Source organism: Mustela putorius, unplaced genomic scaffold (assembly GCF_011764305.1).
Source record: "Mustela putorius furo isolate JIRA1106 unplaced genomic scaffold, ASM1176430v1.1 tig00003853_pilon_pilon_pilon, whole genome shotgun sequence".
NCBI classification, from domain to species: domain Eukaryota; kingdom Metazoa; phylum Chordata; class Mammalia; order Carnivora; family Mustelidae; genus Mustela; species Mustela putorius.
In genome coordinates, this window is record NW_025422005.1 from 85,331,810 (window position 1) to 85,346,774 (window position 14,965).

Consider the following 14,965-nt stretch of genomic DNA (forward strand, 5'->3'; position numbering starts at 1 on the left):
GGAGAGCCCGATGCGGGGCTCGATCCCAGGACCCTGAGATCATGACCTGAGCCGAAGGCAGCGGCTTAACCCACCAAGCCACCCAGGCGCCCCTAAACACATTCTTTTTAAAAAAAAGATTTTATTCATTTATTTTTCAGGGAGAGCATGCAAAAGCAGGGAGAATTGCAGGCAGAGCAGGCAGAGGTTGAAGCAGGCTTCCTGCGGAGCAGGGAGCCTGATGTGGGGCTCGATCCTAGGACTCTAGGATCATGAAGTGAGCCAAAGACTGAGGCTTACTTGACTGAGAAATAAACACATTATTGTACACTGTGTTTTAGCAAATTTTGTAGTAATCAAAGCCCATTTAAATGAATGTACAGTTTTACTTTATGAAGTTGATCCATAGTCCCTGTTTCTGAAGACTACTTTGTGGAGGGAAGGAGTTGCGGTCTAGTAGAAAGGAATGCTGTCCTTTGGGTCTTCAGTGCTCCAGATGGGACAGAGTTCTGTTTTCTGGTTTTTGTTTTTTTTTTTTTTTTCCTTAGGGACAGAGCCAGAGGGAGGGACAGAGGGAAAAGGAGAGAATCTTGAGCTGAGCTGAGTGCCTTGCCAGGCAGAGCAGAAGCCAAGGATAGATCGCTTAATCAGCTGAGTCTCCCAAGTGCTCCTCTGTTTTTTTCTAAACAGATAAAATCAAAAGTGGTTTCCTTTCAGGGAAAACTAGAGTAGGAAAAACGTCCTGAATCATCTTTAAGAAATAAACTAGTCTCGAAATTTTGCTCCTAATATTTACCTATTATTTAATAGGTGAAAGAAATTTTAAAAATAGGTTAATACAGCTTTTCTTTTTTTAAGATTTTATTTATTCATTTGACAGACAGAGATCACAAGTAGGCAGAGAGGCAGGCAGAAAGAGAGGAGGAAACAGGCTCCCCGCTGAGCAGAGAGCCCGATATGGGGCTCGGTCCCAAAACCCTGGGATCATGACCTGAGCTGAAGGCAGAGGCTTTAACCCACTGAGCCACCCAGGCACCCCAAAGTTAATATAGCTTTAACAAATCATGACTTCAAAAATATTGAAGTAAAAAAGTAATTGAAAAAAATTAAAGCTAAAAAATAGTGACCTCAATATAAATAAATACAACAGTGAGGCTTTAAAAAAGGTATACTTAAAGCTATAAAAATAGAAATTAAAATGATAAAATATTGATACAAATTGCTAAGCTGTTTTAAATGAGGTAAACAGTAAATCTAAAGAATGAGACATTGAAAAAAATAAAGCACTTAGGCACTAAAAATTTAAAAGGATGAGCTGGAATAATCTAAAATAAATGAAGAATAAATTTTAAAAAGACCTGGATTTTCCAAAAACTAAAAAAACAAAAGCACCAAATAAAGAAGTTTATAACATTTTCAACAAAGCAACAGGGCTTTGTGCAGAGAATGTTACAAATGCCCACATGCTTCCCACTTCGCCTGATCCCCAGGTTGAGCTACTCTGGACAGGCAATGTGCAAGTCAAAATTCCCAAGAATATTCTCGAGAAAAGACCTATGAGCCGGACATTTCGTCAGCTCAAATGATCCCAGTTATATTTCCAAGCTGCTATCTGCAGACTTTTCTTATTTGAGAGGCAGAGAAAGAGAGCATGAGAAGGCGGAGGACGAGAAATCGAGGGAGAAGGAGACTCCCTGCTGAGCAGGGAGCCCGATGCGGGGCTCCACCCCAAGACCCTGGGATCATGACCTGAGAGCAAGGCAGACACTTAATGACTGAGCCACCCAGCACCCCCCCTCCACCTTGGGGGAATGTTAACAATACGTTTTTTGAGTGTTATTATAAGCCAGACAGTGCGCTAGATGCTATAAATCTATGTTAATCCATAAGTTATCTTGCTAGACATTACTGAGAGTTTTTAGGTGGAGGAAGCAGACGTGGAGAAGTGAAAGACTTGCCTGCCCAAGGTCATACAGCCAACAAGCCGTCCAGCCCAGATTTCAACATGGCCTTAATGGCAAACCCAAGTTCCTGACATGTAGCCAGTCTGATGGATGTGAAAGGGCACATCAAAATAAAATAACCAGAAACATCTCAAGCAAGGCAGCTGTCAGCATGTTAAAGCTTCAGGCTGGTATACACATTGTCAAACCCAGAAAAAGTTTGGTTAAAACATGCTATGGCTTTGAAAATAGAACATGTTTTGGGGCAAGGAGCTTCGAGACATATATAAAATAATAATCTCTTGCTTGTTCTCAGCTAGCAGGCAGAATCTAAAAAGTCTAAGAATTCATACCCTGGGACCTGATGTAAGAAAATGCAATTCTTAAAATTGTTAAAAAAAATTGTTTTAATGTAACATTGAAAGGATTAGTTGGCCAAAAGGCAGAAAGTTCAGATTTGAGATTTCCACAGAAACCGGCCCCTGCGCTATTGCGGTCTGCTCCAGAAAAAAAGCAGCCCTTTCTGTGCCCACACAATGAGCAAGATCCAATAATCAGGTTGAGGTTGTTAAGGGATTCTTTAGATGAATTTTAACATTGTCTTAATAATAAACCCTGGGCAATTCTTTTCAAAGTTGTATTGTTCTTTGGGTTTCAATGGGCTTAAACACGATGCATTAATGTACCTGACTGTATTTTAACTGGAATTCTACTTCATAACATATTTTATGGAAAGCACGTATTGTGGTTTTTACTCAATATATTACTTTTATTTTAAGATGTAATGCGATTAAAAAAAAAAGATTTTATTTATTTATTTTACAGAGAGAGAGATCACAAGTAGGCAGAGAGGCAGGCAGAGAGAAAGAGGAGGAAGCAGGCTCTCTGCTCTGCTCGATTCCAGGACCCTGAGATCATGACCTGAGCCAAAGGCAGAGGCTTTAACCCACTGAGCCACCCAGGCGCCCCATGTAATATGATTCTTGTAAAAAGAAATCAGAGGTTTATAAGAATAAAAGATTTAAATCCCTCAAATGGGCTAACCTGAATTGTGTTAACATATCGTATGTCCCAATCTTTTTTCCAAAAGCATGTTCTGCACTCAAGGAATGACTCTGTCTCAGTATCTGGAATGTTACATGTTTTCTTATTTCTACACAAATATGTCCAGTGTTCCAAATGATGGACTGGACAAAAACAGGCCTTTGTCCCCTCTTGCGAATTACCTGTTAAGGCTTCTGCTTCCATATTTTAGTCACCACATATTGTCAGTTGTTTAAGTGGTCAGTTTACTTTCCACCTTCTTCAGGAAGCCTTGCTGTGTTTGGTGAAGTGTAATTTTTCCTCCTCACTAGGCTGTGGCATCATTAATTAACGTGTTTTTTTGTCACTCTATCCCAGGTACCCGACTCATAATAGGTACAGATGAGACCCTTTGATTTCACTTGACTTCTACCTTTTCCTATTTTCTCTGAGGGCTTCAGAAATACATGCTCCAGAGATTTCATTTTCTTGGGTAGATTCTTAGCCGTTAGATGTAGAAATCTGAGTGAAGCCTGGTTTGAGATAGCTTCCTGATAGGAGCAGCCCTTTGAAGAGGCTTTTTCAAAAAGGATTTGGGAAAGTTCAATGGGCTGCTGCCTCTGGTGTCTTTGATGGCCTACAGAGAATTGAGGCAGTGAGAAAGGAATCAGAGAAGGTAATTCATACTGACCCCCAGAGACTGGAAAGTTGACTGCAGATTGCTATTTTATTCATTCATTCATCCGACCAAATTTAGTGAGCAGCTACTGGGGACTACAGATAGAACTAAAACCTCTGTGCTCAAGCTCCTAGTCTTTTGAGGAACACAGACACTTGAACAATGGCCATCCATTTTGAGGATGCCCTTTGCCTGGGAAATGCTGGTGTTCTCGAGGGAGGGGCCAGGGTGTGGATAAAACGTGAAGAGAAGGTGTGGTCAAAGAGAAGGTGTGGTCAGAGGAGCGCGTGTTGAGATGGGTTTGAAGGCAGCAGGAGGTGTAGGAGTAAATATTGGTATCCCCTTTTCTAATTAAAAACCCGGATGTGTTCATCTGGCAAAGAATGAGAAGAAACAGACCAGTGGAGCCATCTGGTAGCGTGACTCTCACCAGCTCTCCACCCCAGCATGCTCTGTTTCTAAACTTTCAGGTGATACCAAGAGGAAAAGAGATGGTTTGTAGGACAAAACCCTTACTGCTTCTTAGATGACTTCTCAGATGACTAAGAGATGAATAACTTTTCAACACCATAGGAATATAACTTTTCAGACTGTCCATTTCCTCAACTGGCTGCATTTAAAGGTTGTATGTAAATTTAACACAGAAACAATTGTAGAGTGAGTTTCATATGAAACTACGATTTTTAATCCTGACTGGATTAGAATCACCCTGGGAGTGAGTGTTTTTAGAATAATGGCACCAAGGCCCTACCCTAGACTGGCTGAACCAGAAAGTGGAGCATTAAGCTTGAAACTGTTTTTCTAAGCTCTTTCTTCCCTCCGTTCCTCCCTCTCGCCCTTCCATCCTTCCTTCCTTTTAAAAAAAACTTCTCCAGTAATCCCTGGTAAACAGCAGGGTTAAGAAACTGGGAGAAGAAAGCCAAGCTTTCCAATCATTTGCCATTGTCTTTTTAAAATAAGATTTTAAGGGTGCCTGGATGACTCCATCCGGTTAAGTGTCTGACTCTTGATTTTGGCTTAGGTCATGGTCTCAGGGTCATGAGATCCAGAGATCCCCATGTTGGGCTCCATGCTCAGCACGGAGCCTGCTTAAGATTCTCTCTCTCCCTCTGCCCCTCCCTGCTGGAGTTCTAAATAAATAAGTAAATAAGTAAATAAATAATATTTTAATTCTTTAGGATGGCTTTCACAACTGACACTTAGGTTGAGATATGATAGACTAAACAGTATTCTCTTATCTATCAGTTAACAAACATCTTGTTCAAGGGATTGTGCTAGGAACTGTGCAGGAATAAAAAGAAGTAGGACAAGTACGAGAAGGCATCTTCTCCATGCCTTCATCATGTCTGCAAGGAGTTCACAATCCAGTTGAGGAAATTATATGATCATGTATTGGTTGGTCTTTTTTGGTTGTGAGAGATACCCAAATTATCTTAGGACACAAGGGGCTTATAGAACTCAAGGACTAGGAAGAGTCCGGACTTCAGGGACAGCTGGAACCAGGAGCTTGAAACCAGCAAGAATCCCTTATCTCTTTCTCTACCTGGCAGATAGTATGACTACTGACAGCTGCCACAGGCCACAGCTTCGGCTTTAGTCTTTAGTCACCTGGAGAGACATTGGTGGACTTTCGGTTCCAAGTTCATACCCAGGGGATCGGGTTCACATTCACCTCTAGACTTATAAACCATATCTAACAGTTTGAAGGAATTGGGCTCACAGATGAAAAGGGCACCTCTATTTGAAATCAGGTAAAGGATAGTGTAAGTGTCCTAATCCCCCCAAAAAAGTATGAATAAGGAGTTTTCTGGGCACTGTACAAAACAAATGTGCACTACACTTGTATAGCCAGACAAAGATATTACACAATAGCACTGGAGAACAAGGTGGTCCAGCAAGTACAACCAAAAGATGGCAGAGAGTATTGCTGTACCTGACTCAAACAAAGCTGGACTTTTGGAGCAGCCTCTTTGCAGACTGGATCCGTGCACACATTTAGTTTCCCCACCAGATGTGAGGGTTGAGGGGTTGGTTAGGAAGAAATGAGGCAGTGCTCATAGGGTGCTTAGAGCAGACAGTGTCCGCCTAACCCCAACAAAAGGCGAGCAAAGAGAGTTTGGGTTTTATCTATGGTGTTGGAAGGACATCTAAGTGGATATGTGGATATACAGTCCCAAAACGTGGCGATGTCCTTAACTCTTAAATTCCATGATGAGAGGCTTCAAACACATATTTGGCAGCTGTTTTCACAGAGGCTCGGGAAGCTGTGTCTAGCATCCAGGGGTGTTTTTCAAGGATTATAAAATAAAGAAATATGCTGAGAAAAGGCTATTGGAAACTAACAGTGCCAATTTGCTTCCTGAGCAGGCTCCTTATTTCTGAGATGAGGAATATAGAATATATTAGTTTTTCTAACTACCCGTGGTTGTCTCAATGAGGTAGAAACAGGATAGGAGCTCCTGTTGTCTTGTTTCCTGATCAATCTAATTTAAACTTTAAAATCCCACGAATAGCTTCTCAGATTTTTCTCAACATATTTCATTTGTTGTCTTCTCAGTCCTGTTTAACTCCAATTAAGGATGATAATGATTGTCGCCAAATACGGAAGAGTGTATGATCTTTTTCCCATCAGTGATATAAGAGAAAACACACACACAGAGCACTCTTTGAAAGTAATTTGATCTCCTCACTTCAATTATCTAAAATAATTCCTAAATGCTTGAAAACAGAAACTGGATAGTCTCCATCCAGTCCCTATCTCTACTAGGCAGAAATATTTTTTAAGCACATTTAAAAAAATAAATTATATTAAACCCTTACTGGAAAAAAAGCCACTTCTGGACAGAGACCAAGCCAAAGCAATTTTAGTTTAAATTGGTTTTCCTGGAAAAGCTGAAAATGTAGTTCATAAAAGAAATGCTTTGGCAACTTTACAAATCAACATTCAAAAACGAACATGATCAGTCTCCAAAGCCTCTGCTTCGGCGATTCTCAAATACTAGTGTAGAAAAGAATCGCCTGGGGTGCTCGTTAGAATCAGATTACTGGGCTCAGAGAATAGCTCTGATCCAGACCCAGGTGACTTTGGTATAGGAGATTTGAAGATCACAGTTCAACTCACTTTGAGAAGACAAATTTAGGGCTTTATAAATTGATAGAGCTAGAAGGAGGAGTTGTGTTCATGTTTATTATGTTGTCTTGTGTGTTTATAAACTGCCTCAATCTCCTAGCCCACTTCAGTGGGGACACCTGTCGAGTCTCATGGGGCAGCCTGATTTACGACATAGATCGGTCACTACATATGTCTGATTTGGGGTAAGTCGTTTACTGTTTTTAGGTTTGGTTTTCTATAAAGTGAGGACAGTGAATGACATCAATGATTCTTAACCCTTTCAGTTTATAGACTCCTTTGAGAAGCTGAAGTAATTACTTAATCTTCTCCAGAAAAATGCACAAACACACACACACGTTTGCACGCAAATTTGGGGAGGATCACAGTTTTCTTAAAATGCTTCGAGGGACTTGCTGTGGCAGTGACTCAGCACTGGAAAATTGGCTTATCTAAATCTAGGTTTCATATGGCACCCCACACTCCCTCCAGATTTGTTCTTTAGGAGAGTGTGTCCCTTTACACCCTCCATTTACCTACCCCCCACCTTGGGAATCACCACTGTCTTGAGTGTGTGTGACACACTTACACACGGGCCACTTCATGAAGCTCTTTGCATAAATTTAATCATTAAAAGATACCCCCCCCCCCGCTCCAGGTAGGTGACATTATTTGTATTTTACAAATGAGAAAATTGAGATCTGTAAAGGTGGAATAACTTGCCTGCAACTACAACCAGGCTCTGGCTTTTACCCCGAGCTCTTAACCTCTCTGGCAGGGCTCCTCAGTCTGCGCATCGCTGACATTTTGAGCTGGATAATTCTTTGTTGTAGGATTCTGTCCTGTGTATTGCGAAATGTTTAGCAGCGTCCCTAGATGGAGGGACACCCGCTGCCCCCACATGTGACAACCAAAAGTGCTTCCAGACCTTTCCAAATGGCCCACAACTGAGAACCATACTCTATGGTACTCCCTGATAGGGAAGGCTACCCCTGGAGTGAACCGCTGTTTCTGAGGCGAGGTGAGGTGCTCTCTCTCTCAAGTCCGAAGGAACAGTGGAAGAAAAGTGAGGAACCATCGTTGTGAGGCCTCAGGTATCCCAGATCATTTTCAGCTCCTTGATTTTATAAATGCGTAATTTCTACAAACTCGACCATTGAGTTTTCTCCTAATGGTAAATGCTCTCACGCAGCTGAATGGCTCCTTAATCAGGACGTAAAGCAACCTAAAGCTGTCGTTCCTTTGCAAAACCTCTTTTACCGTCTAAAGAAGCTTATACCGACGTGATTCTCAGTTGTGTGTGTACCAAGAGACCAAGATCTGAGGAAATAACAGCTGGGGTTTGAAATGGGATTTTGGACGGTGTCAGAGTCATGCTTAGTGAGGGTGCTCTGTGGCTTGGCTAACAGCAGCTGGGAAAGGCACAGGAAATGACCAATTTTTCACTGTTGCCACTCACCCTTTGGTTTTTCTAAACTATGTGAGACAGTTGCTAGAGCATGTTTTGGTGGGTTTTGAAATCGAGTACTAGGAAAAATACACACTGAATCCTCTCAGGGGTGGTGGGGGCGGGGTTGTACGAGCGGGGGTTGTTATCAACAAAAGCTCTATTTAAAAATAATTTAGTGGCATAAAGCATGAGGATGCGGTTACATGAAGCTTTTAAAGTATTTTTAAAAGATCAGTAATAACAATGCTTTGCTGCATGACTCCGACTCCTGGTTGTCTCTCTTGAGAAAGTAATTGAAATTGAAATTGAAATCTTGAGCCCACATATCAAAGGTTCCCAAGGGACCTATTCAGTCAACAAATGTTTCAGTATTTATAGTGTGTCAGGCACTCTGACCAAAAAGAAAGTGTTGCCCTTGACTAGTTTATCATTTGGAGAGGGAATAACCAGTCCCTGGGGAGCCTGGCTGTGGCAGCAATACATGCCTGGGTTTGGGGGCACAGAAGCTGGACAACCGTCAAGAGGGACAAGAAGGACTCCTTGCAGGAGGTAAAGTCTGAGCTCAGGCTTGGAAGATGAGTAGGACTTAGCTAGGCAAAGGTGGGGGCAGATTACAAAGAGGCAGCCCGGGGAGTGGTCAGCCCTGAATGAATGGACATGGCTAGCGGGGAGCAAGAGGAGAGACTGAGGCACACTCAAGGAAGGCAGGTCCACAAGGCCGGGGAGGGAGAGAAGGTCTGGAGAGGTGAGAATGGCAGAGGTTATGGGGGATTGTATGCAGGGCTATTTTAAGACTTGTGCAGACCTCAGCAGGGCGGAGGCCTGGATCACACGTCATATCGAACATATGAAAATGTAGCCCAATCCCACCTTAACTGATTTGCAGTTGACTATTTTTTAAATTTTTATTTAAATTTTAGTTAGTTAATATACAGTGTAATATTGGTTTTAGGAGTAGAATTCAGTGATTCATCACTTACATACAACACCCAGTGCTCATCATAGCAAGTGCCCATCTTTGTCCCCATCAACTATACAGCACACCCCCCCCCATCAAATTTTCATTTGTTTCCTATCTCCCAGAGTCTCTTTATGGGAGCATCTGCGCGGTGCAGTTGGTTAAGGGTCTCTTGGTTTTGACTCAGGTCATGATCTCAGGGTTGCGAGATCGGGCCCGTGTCGGACTCCTCGAAGGGTCTGGTTGTCTGCCCCCACTCTCTTGCTCTTACTCTTTTATAAACAATAAAAAAATCTTAAAAAAAAAAAAAAAGAGTCTCTTGTGGTTTGTTTCCCTCCTTCCTTCCCCCCCTTCCCATATGTTCATCTATTTTGTTTCTTAAATTCCACATGAGTGGAATCATATGGCATGGTCTTTCTCCAACTACCTTATTTTGCTCAGCATAATACTGTCTAGCTCCATCCATGTCCTCGCAAATGGCGAATGTCATATTATTATTACAAATATATATTTACGTAATGCCATATATATGTGGATAAAGAAGAGATATATATTATAATGTCATATACATGTGGACAAAGAAAATGTGGTAAATATAATATTTATTATATTTATATATATTTACCACATCGTCTTTATCCATTTATCAGCTGATACACATTTGGGATCTCTCCATGGTTTAGCTATTGCAGTTGACTCTTCAATAGCTTATTAATTTTTGTTTCAAACTTTTCTTTTTTATATTTTTATATTTTATATTTCAAAGCCAGGAGTTCTTTTTTTCCGCTATTAAGCATTTTCAAAGAATCTCCCAAAGCTGGCATGCTCGAGGCATCATGCTTAAATGGCCCAAATGACAACAACATTATTTTAAACTTGCAGGTTTAAACCGGGGTGAACCTGGTTACCGGCTTCCCTCTAAGGCCTACTGTCTGCTCTCCTCTTTTTCCTGCCCTTCCGGGGTTCTGGTGGGACATGCGATCACTCAGCTAGCATGGCCCCAGCTCCTCCTGCCGCAAGCAGCAGCCAGGGGACTGAGGGTTTCACTATTTGGGGTGTAGGCTGAAGTGCTAGGTGAACTTTTCAGTTCCGGAGGCTGGCTGCCCCTCTTTCTTCTTTCCTCATCTCTGCCAGCTAGCATGTGATGGGGCAGTGGTGACATGATGTCATCCACGCAGACAAGGATAGCTCCCGAAGGCAGTGGTTCTCCAACTTTAACAAGCATCAGAGGCCCTCGGAGGGCTTGTTAAAACAGATCGCCGGGCACCACCACCAGAAATTCTGATTCAGTGAGTCTGAATCATTTCTAACACGTTTCCAAGAGATGTTGATGCTGCTGGTCAAGGATCACACTTTGGATACTCCTGTTCTAAGGGTTGGGGGAGCACTGAGGGGATCCCTGGGTTTCTCTATTACCTGGTGTAATAGATCTGCCTTCTACCTGCACTGTAAGAGACGAATCAGTTATTCATTTTTTGAACCTCCATGATTTGGGGTCTCCCTGTTATATCAGCTTTATATACTGGAGCTAATCCATGTTACGGAATTTCAATTTAACCAAGGGAGGCAGTGCAATGCGGTGAATGGGTTTGAATCCCAGTTATGCTACTTTCCAGCTATGTGATCTTGGGCAAGTTGTTTAACTTAACAGTTAAAAAAAAAAATCATTTCCCAAATCATTTTTGTGACTCAGTTTTCTCATCTACCCAATGGATCCCGGGGGACAAGTTCACCCAGAGCTCACATGCCCTTTCTAGCCCGTGTTCATCCACAAGGACCCCAGAATTCCCTGCCCAGTGGCCAAGAACACACTTTCCTGACCTGCGTGGATCTCTGCTCTGGCTTTGTCCTTCTGATGGCTGTTTCTGCCTTCCATCATAGGTCTGAGATGGTGCCAAGGGATAGCTATGTGAGAGGGGTGTGGTTGGGACTCGGATGGACAGGCTGGAGTGTCCTACCTATATCACACAGGTCCCTCTGGTATATAATGACAGAGCCAAGGGTAGGGAGAGAAGGGGATAGACTGTGGGACGGAGGCAAGTTTGCCAAGTAGTCCCATTCCAGGAGCACAGAACAATCTATGAATCTGAGAATTCTAAATTTGAGCCCAGCTTTCCGGTTGTTATGAAAATATATTTGTCAAGTTAGGAGAACAGAATATTGTTTAACAGTTGGATGGCTTGATTTATGATTTAAGAATACTTAGACATATAGCCTGTGGACTTATATCTGGACTCCCGCCCTGGCTTGTAAGTTTGGAGGTAAGCCTAACTACCTTGTAGGTTGGACATGAGGGCCAAATGAAACAATAGACAAAAAATCCTCAGAACGCGGCACCTGAGTGGCTCAGTGGGTTAAAGCCTCTGCCTTCGGCCTGAGTCGTGATCCCAGCGTCCTGGGATGGAGCCCCACATCGAGCTCTCTGCTCAGCAGGGAGCCTGCTTCCCTTCCTCTCTCTCTGCCTGCCTCTCTGCCTGCTTGTGATCTCTGTTTGTCAAATAAATAAGTAAAATCTTGAAAAAAAAAAATCCTCAGAACAATGCTGGGTACCTGCAGTATGTGCTCAGTAACTTTAGCAATGATGACGCTTACGATTCTCCTGAGCACAATACGGTCTTAGTTGAAAGAACTGAAGCATAATAGTGACATTTGCTCATTATTTCCTCCAACAAATATTGATTAAGGGTTTATTATGTGTCTGGCATTGTTCTGGGAGCTTCCAATAATGTGAGTAATCAATGCAAAGCTCCTATTTTCAAGGAATGTACATTAGAGTGGAGGGTGGGGAAACATAAAAATAAAATGTAACACCTGTGAAGTGATGTCTTTCAGTCTTAGAAAGATCGCTTTGGTTGGAAGGAGGTAAGATGGTAAGTAGATATCAATTAGGTGCTTGTTGGGATAATTTAGAAAAGAGGTGCTCGTTGTCTGATAGCAGATAATAATAACACAATGAATAGAATTCAGTGAACAGACTAAAAAAAAATTACTGTGTTAGAATGAGGACACTTGGTGATTGATCGATACAGGGTGGAATCAAAAATGCCAGCTGGGATTCTAAGTTAGGCATCAGGATAATGGTGATGCTGGTCCCCTGGACTGGAATATAGGAGAAGGAGAGATTGGTTTGGAAAGCAGAGGAGCGGATCCGGTCTGGACATTGGGGTTTTGAGATGGTCACAGAACACCTAAGTAGCCACACTGGGTAGGCAACTTTGCATATGGGTAGATGTTAAGCCAGGTGGCGGTTGTCTCAGGGGTGAGATCGGATGCAAGCGTGGGGTGGGGACTGGGTAGGAGAAACCCAGCCCCTCTGCCAGGAGCCGGAGTGAGCTTGTGCAGGCGGCCTGAGAAGAAGAGGGAGCACAGCGGAATTTTTCATTCGGTTGTGGTAAAACTGGCATTTTGAAACCAAGGGGAAGGAATGGGTCAGGGTAGAGAGACTGGACATACCTCAGAAGGGTGGCTGAGGGGACAAGTTCCTGCTGAGGGTAGGAGGAACGAGGTGGTCATGAAAACCACTTACCAAATGTTTCACCATGGGAAATAACCTGAAATCATTTATATAGCCACCCATTCCCTGATTAAGTAATTATTTATGCACTACCTTCTACATGCCAGGCATAGTCCTGGCGCTGGGAATGAGCAAGAAACCCTCCACGCTCACCCTAATTTATGTAAGTTCAATGGCGTCAAACAAAACCCACACTAAATACAGATAAAAACTTGCCCCCTGGTGCGCCAGGGCTGCAGAAGTCATGGTCTTTACAGAAACCTGAGTGAATGAAAGGTGTGAAAGCCTCTCAGCAGAGGATTTTGCTCATTCCCAGAGGCATCTCATAAGGCAGCAGCTGGGCCCGGGAACCTGGAATTCAAATACTGCCTTGGTGTGAGAGGAAATTTTTATTTACTCGTTTAAAAAAATTTTTTTAAAGATTTTGTTTATTTATCTGACAGAGATCACAAGTAGGCAGAGAGGCAGGCATGGGGGTAGAGGGTGGGGGGTGGAAAGCAGGCTCCGAGCAGAGCAGAGAGCCCGACTCTCTATCCCAGGACCCTGGGATCATGACCCGAGCTGAAGGCAGAGGACTTAACCCACTGAACCACTCAGGCACCCCTATTTTAAAAATTTATTGAAGACAGTATCTTTTTTCCACTGTATATTTTTTCCTGCTTTGTCAATTATTTGACCATAGAGTTGACTGTCCATATCTGGGCTCTACCCCAATGTTTATAGCAGCAATGGCCAAGATCGCCAAACTGTGGAAAGAACCAAGATGCCCTTCAACGGACGAATGGATAAGGAAGATGTGGTCCATATATACTATGGAGTATTATGCTTCCATCGGAAAGGATGAATACCCAGCTTTTGTATCAACATGGACAGGACTGGAAGAGATGATGCGGAGTGAAATAAGTCAAGCAGAGAGAGTCAATTATCATACGGTTTCACTTATTTGTGGAGCATAAGAAATAACACGGAGGACATAGAGAGATGGAGAGGAGATGGGAGTTGAGGGAAATTGGAGGGGAGATGAACCAAGAGAGACTGTGGACTCTGAAAAACAACCTGAGGGTTTTGAAGGGGCGGGGGTGGGAGGTTGGGGGAGCCTGGTGGTGGGCATTATGGAGGGCACATATTGCATGGAGTACTGGGTGTGGTGCATAAATTAATGAATTTTGTTACAATGAAAAAAAATTTAAAAAAATTTTTAAAAAATATTTTACTTATTTATTTGACAGAGAGAGACCACAAGCAGGGTGAGCAGGAGAGGGAGAAGCAGGCTTTGCTGAGCAGGGATGTTGGACTCCATCCCAGGACTCTGGGATCATGACCTGAGCCGAAGGCAGGTGCTTAACCGATTGAGCCACCCAGGAGGCCCAAGAGGAAATTTTTATCTCAACAACAAAGTTTAACTCTAAATAATTAGAGGACTCTCTTGCATGCGTGCTGTGCTTAATGTACTCAGAGGCTCAATAAAGACAAATGACCACAGGCAGAGGACAATGGCAAATTCTCTTCAACATCAATGAACTTGACATCTGAACCTCTCAGTCCTCGGAAGAGCAAATATCTGGTTCTTCTCTTTAATCCCCTAACTCAATTCATTCCACTTAATTACTGCCTATAAGGGCTAAACCCATCAAGTCAGGCTTAGCACAAACCCCATTAGAGTTGTTAGCGGTCATTACTTAACACCATTCTTTGAAAGGGAGAGGGGAAAGCTGAGGGAGAACGTCTTGCACTCCATTCCTGAAATGTTGCCCTATGGACAGCCGGGAAAGGGTTCAGACTGTAGGGCAGAGGACTACAGCACACGTTAGGCAGAGTACACATGTTTCTAGAAGAATGTTACATTTATGTGTGGGGATTCACAGAAAGTTTGAAAAGAAAGGCCTTGGAAGTCACTGAGTGAAAGCTTCTTTTTTGACAAGATGACATAAACGACCCATCACAAGTCCAGTTGGTAGATGCTCAACTTAGAACTCGGTGTCCTGAAACCTGACGGAGCATTTTTTTTTTTTCAACATAGATACTTTAAAAAAAAAAAAGATTATTTATTTATTTGACAGAGATCACAAGTAGACAGAGAGGGAAGCAGAGAGAGAGGGGGGGGAAAGCAGGCTCCCCACTGAGCAGAGAGCCTGATGTGGGGCTTGATCCCAGGACTCTGGGACCATGACCCCAACTGAAGGCAGAGGCTTTAACTCACTGAGCCACCCAGGTGCCCCCTCACCAAGCATTTTTTCCATTAGGTCAGGTTACCATATTCCATACTGAGTTCAGTTTTCAGATAAATGATTTTCACAGTGAAAATTAATT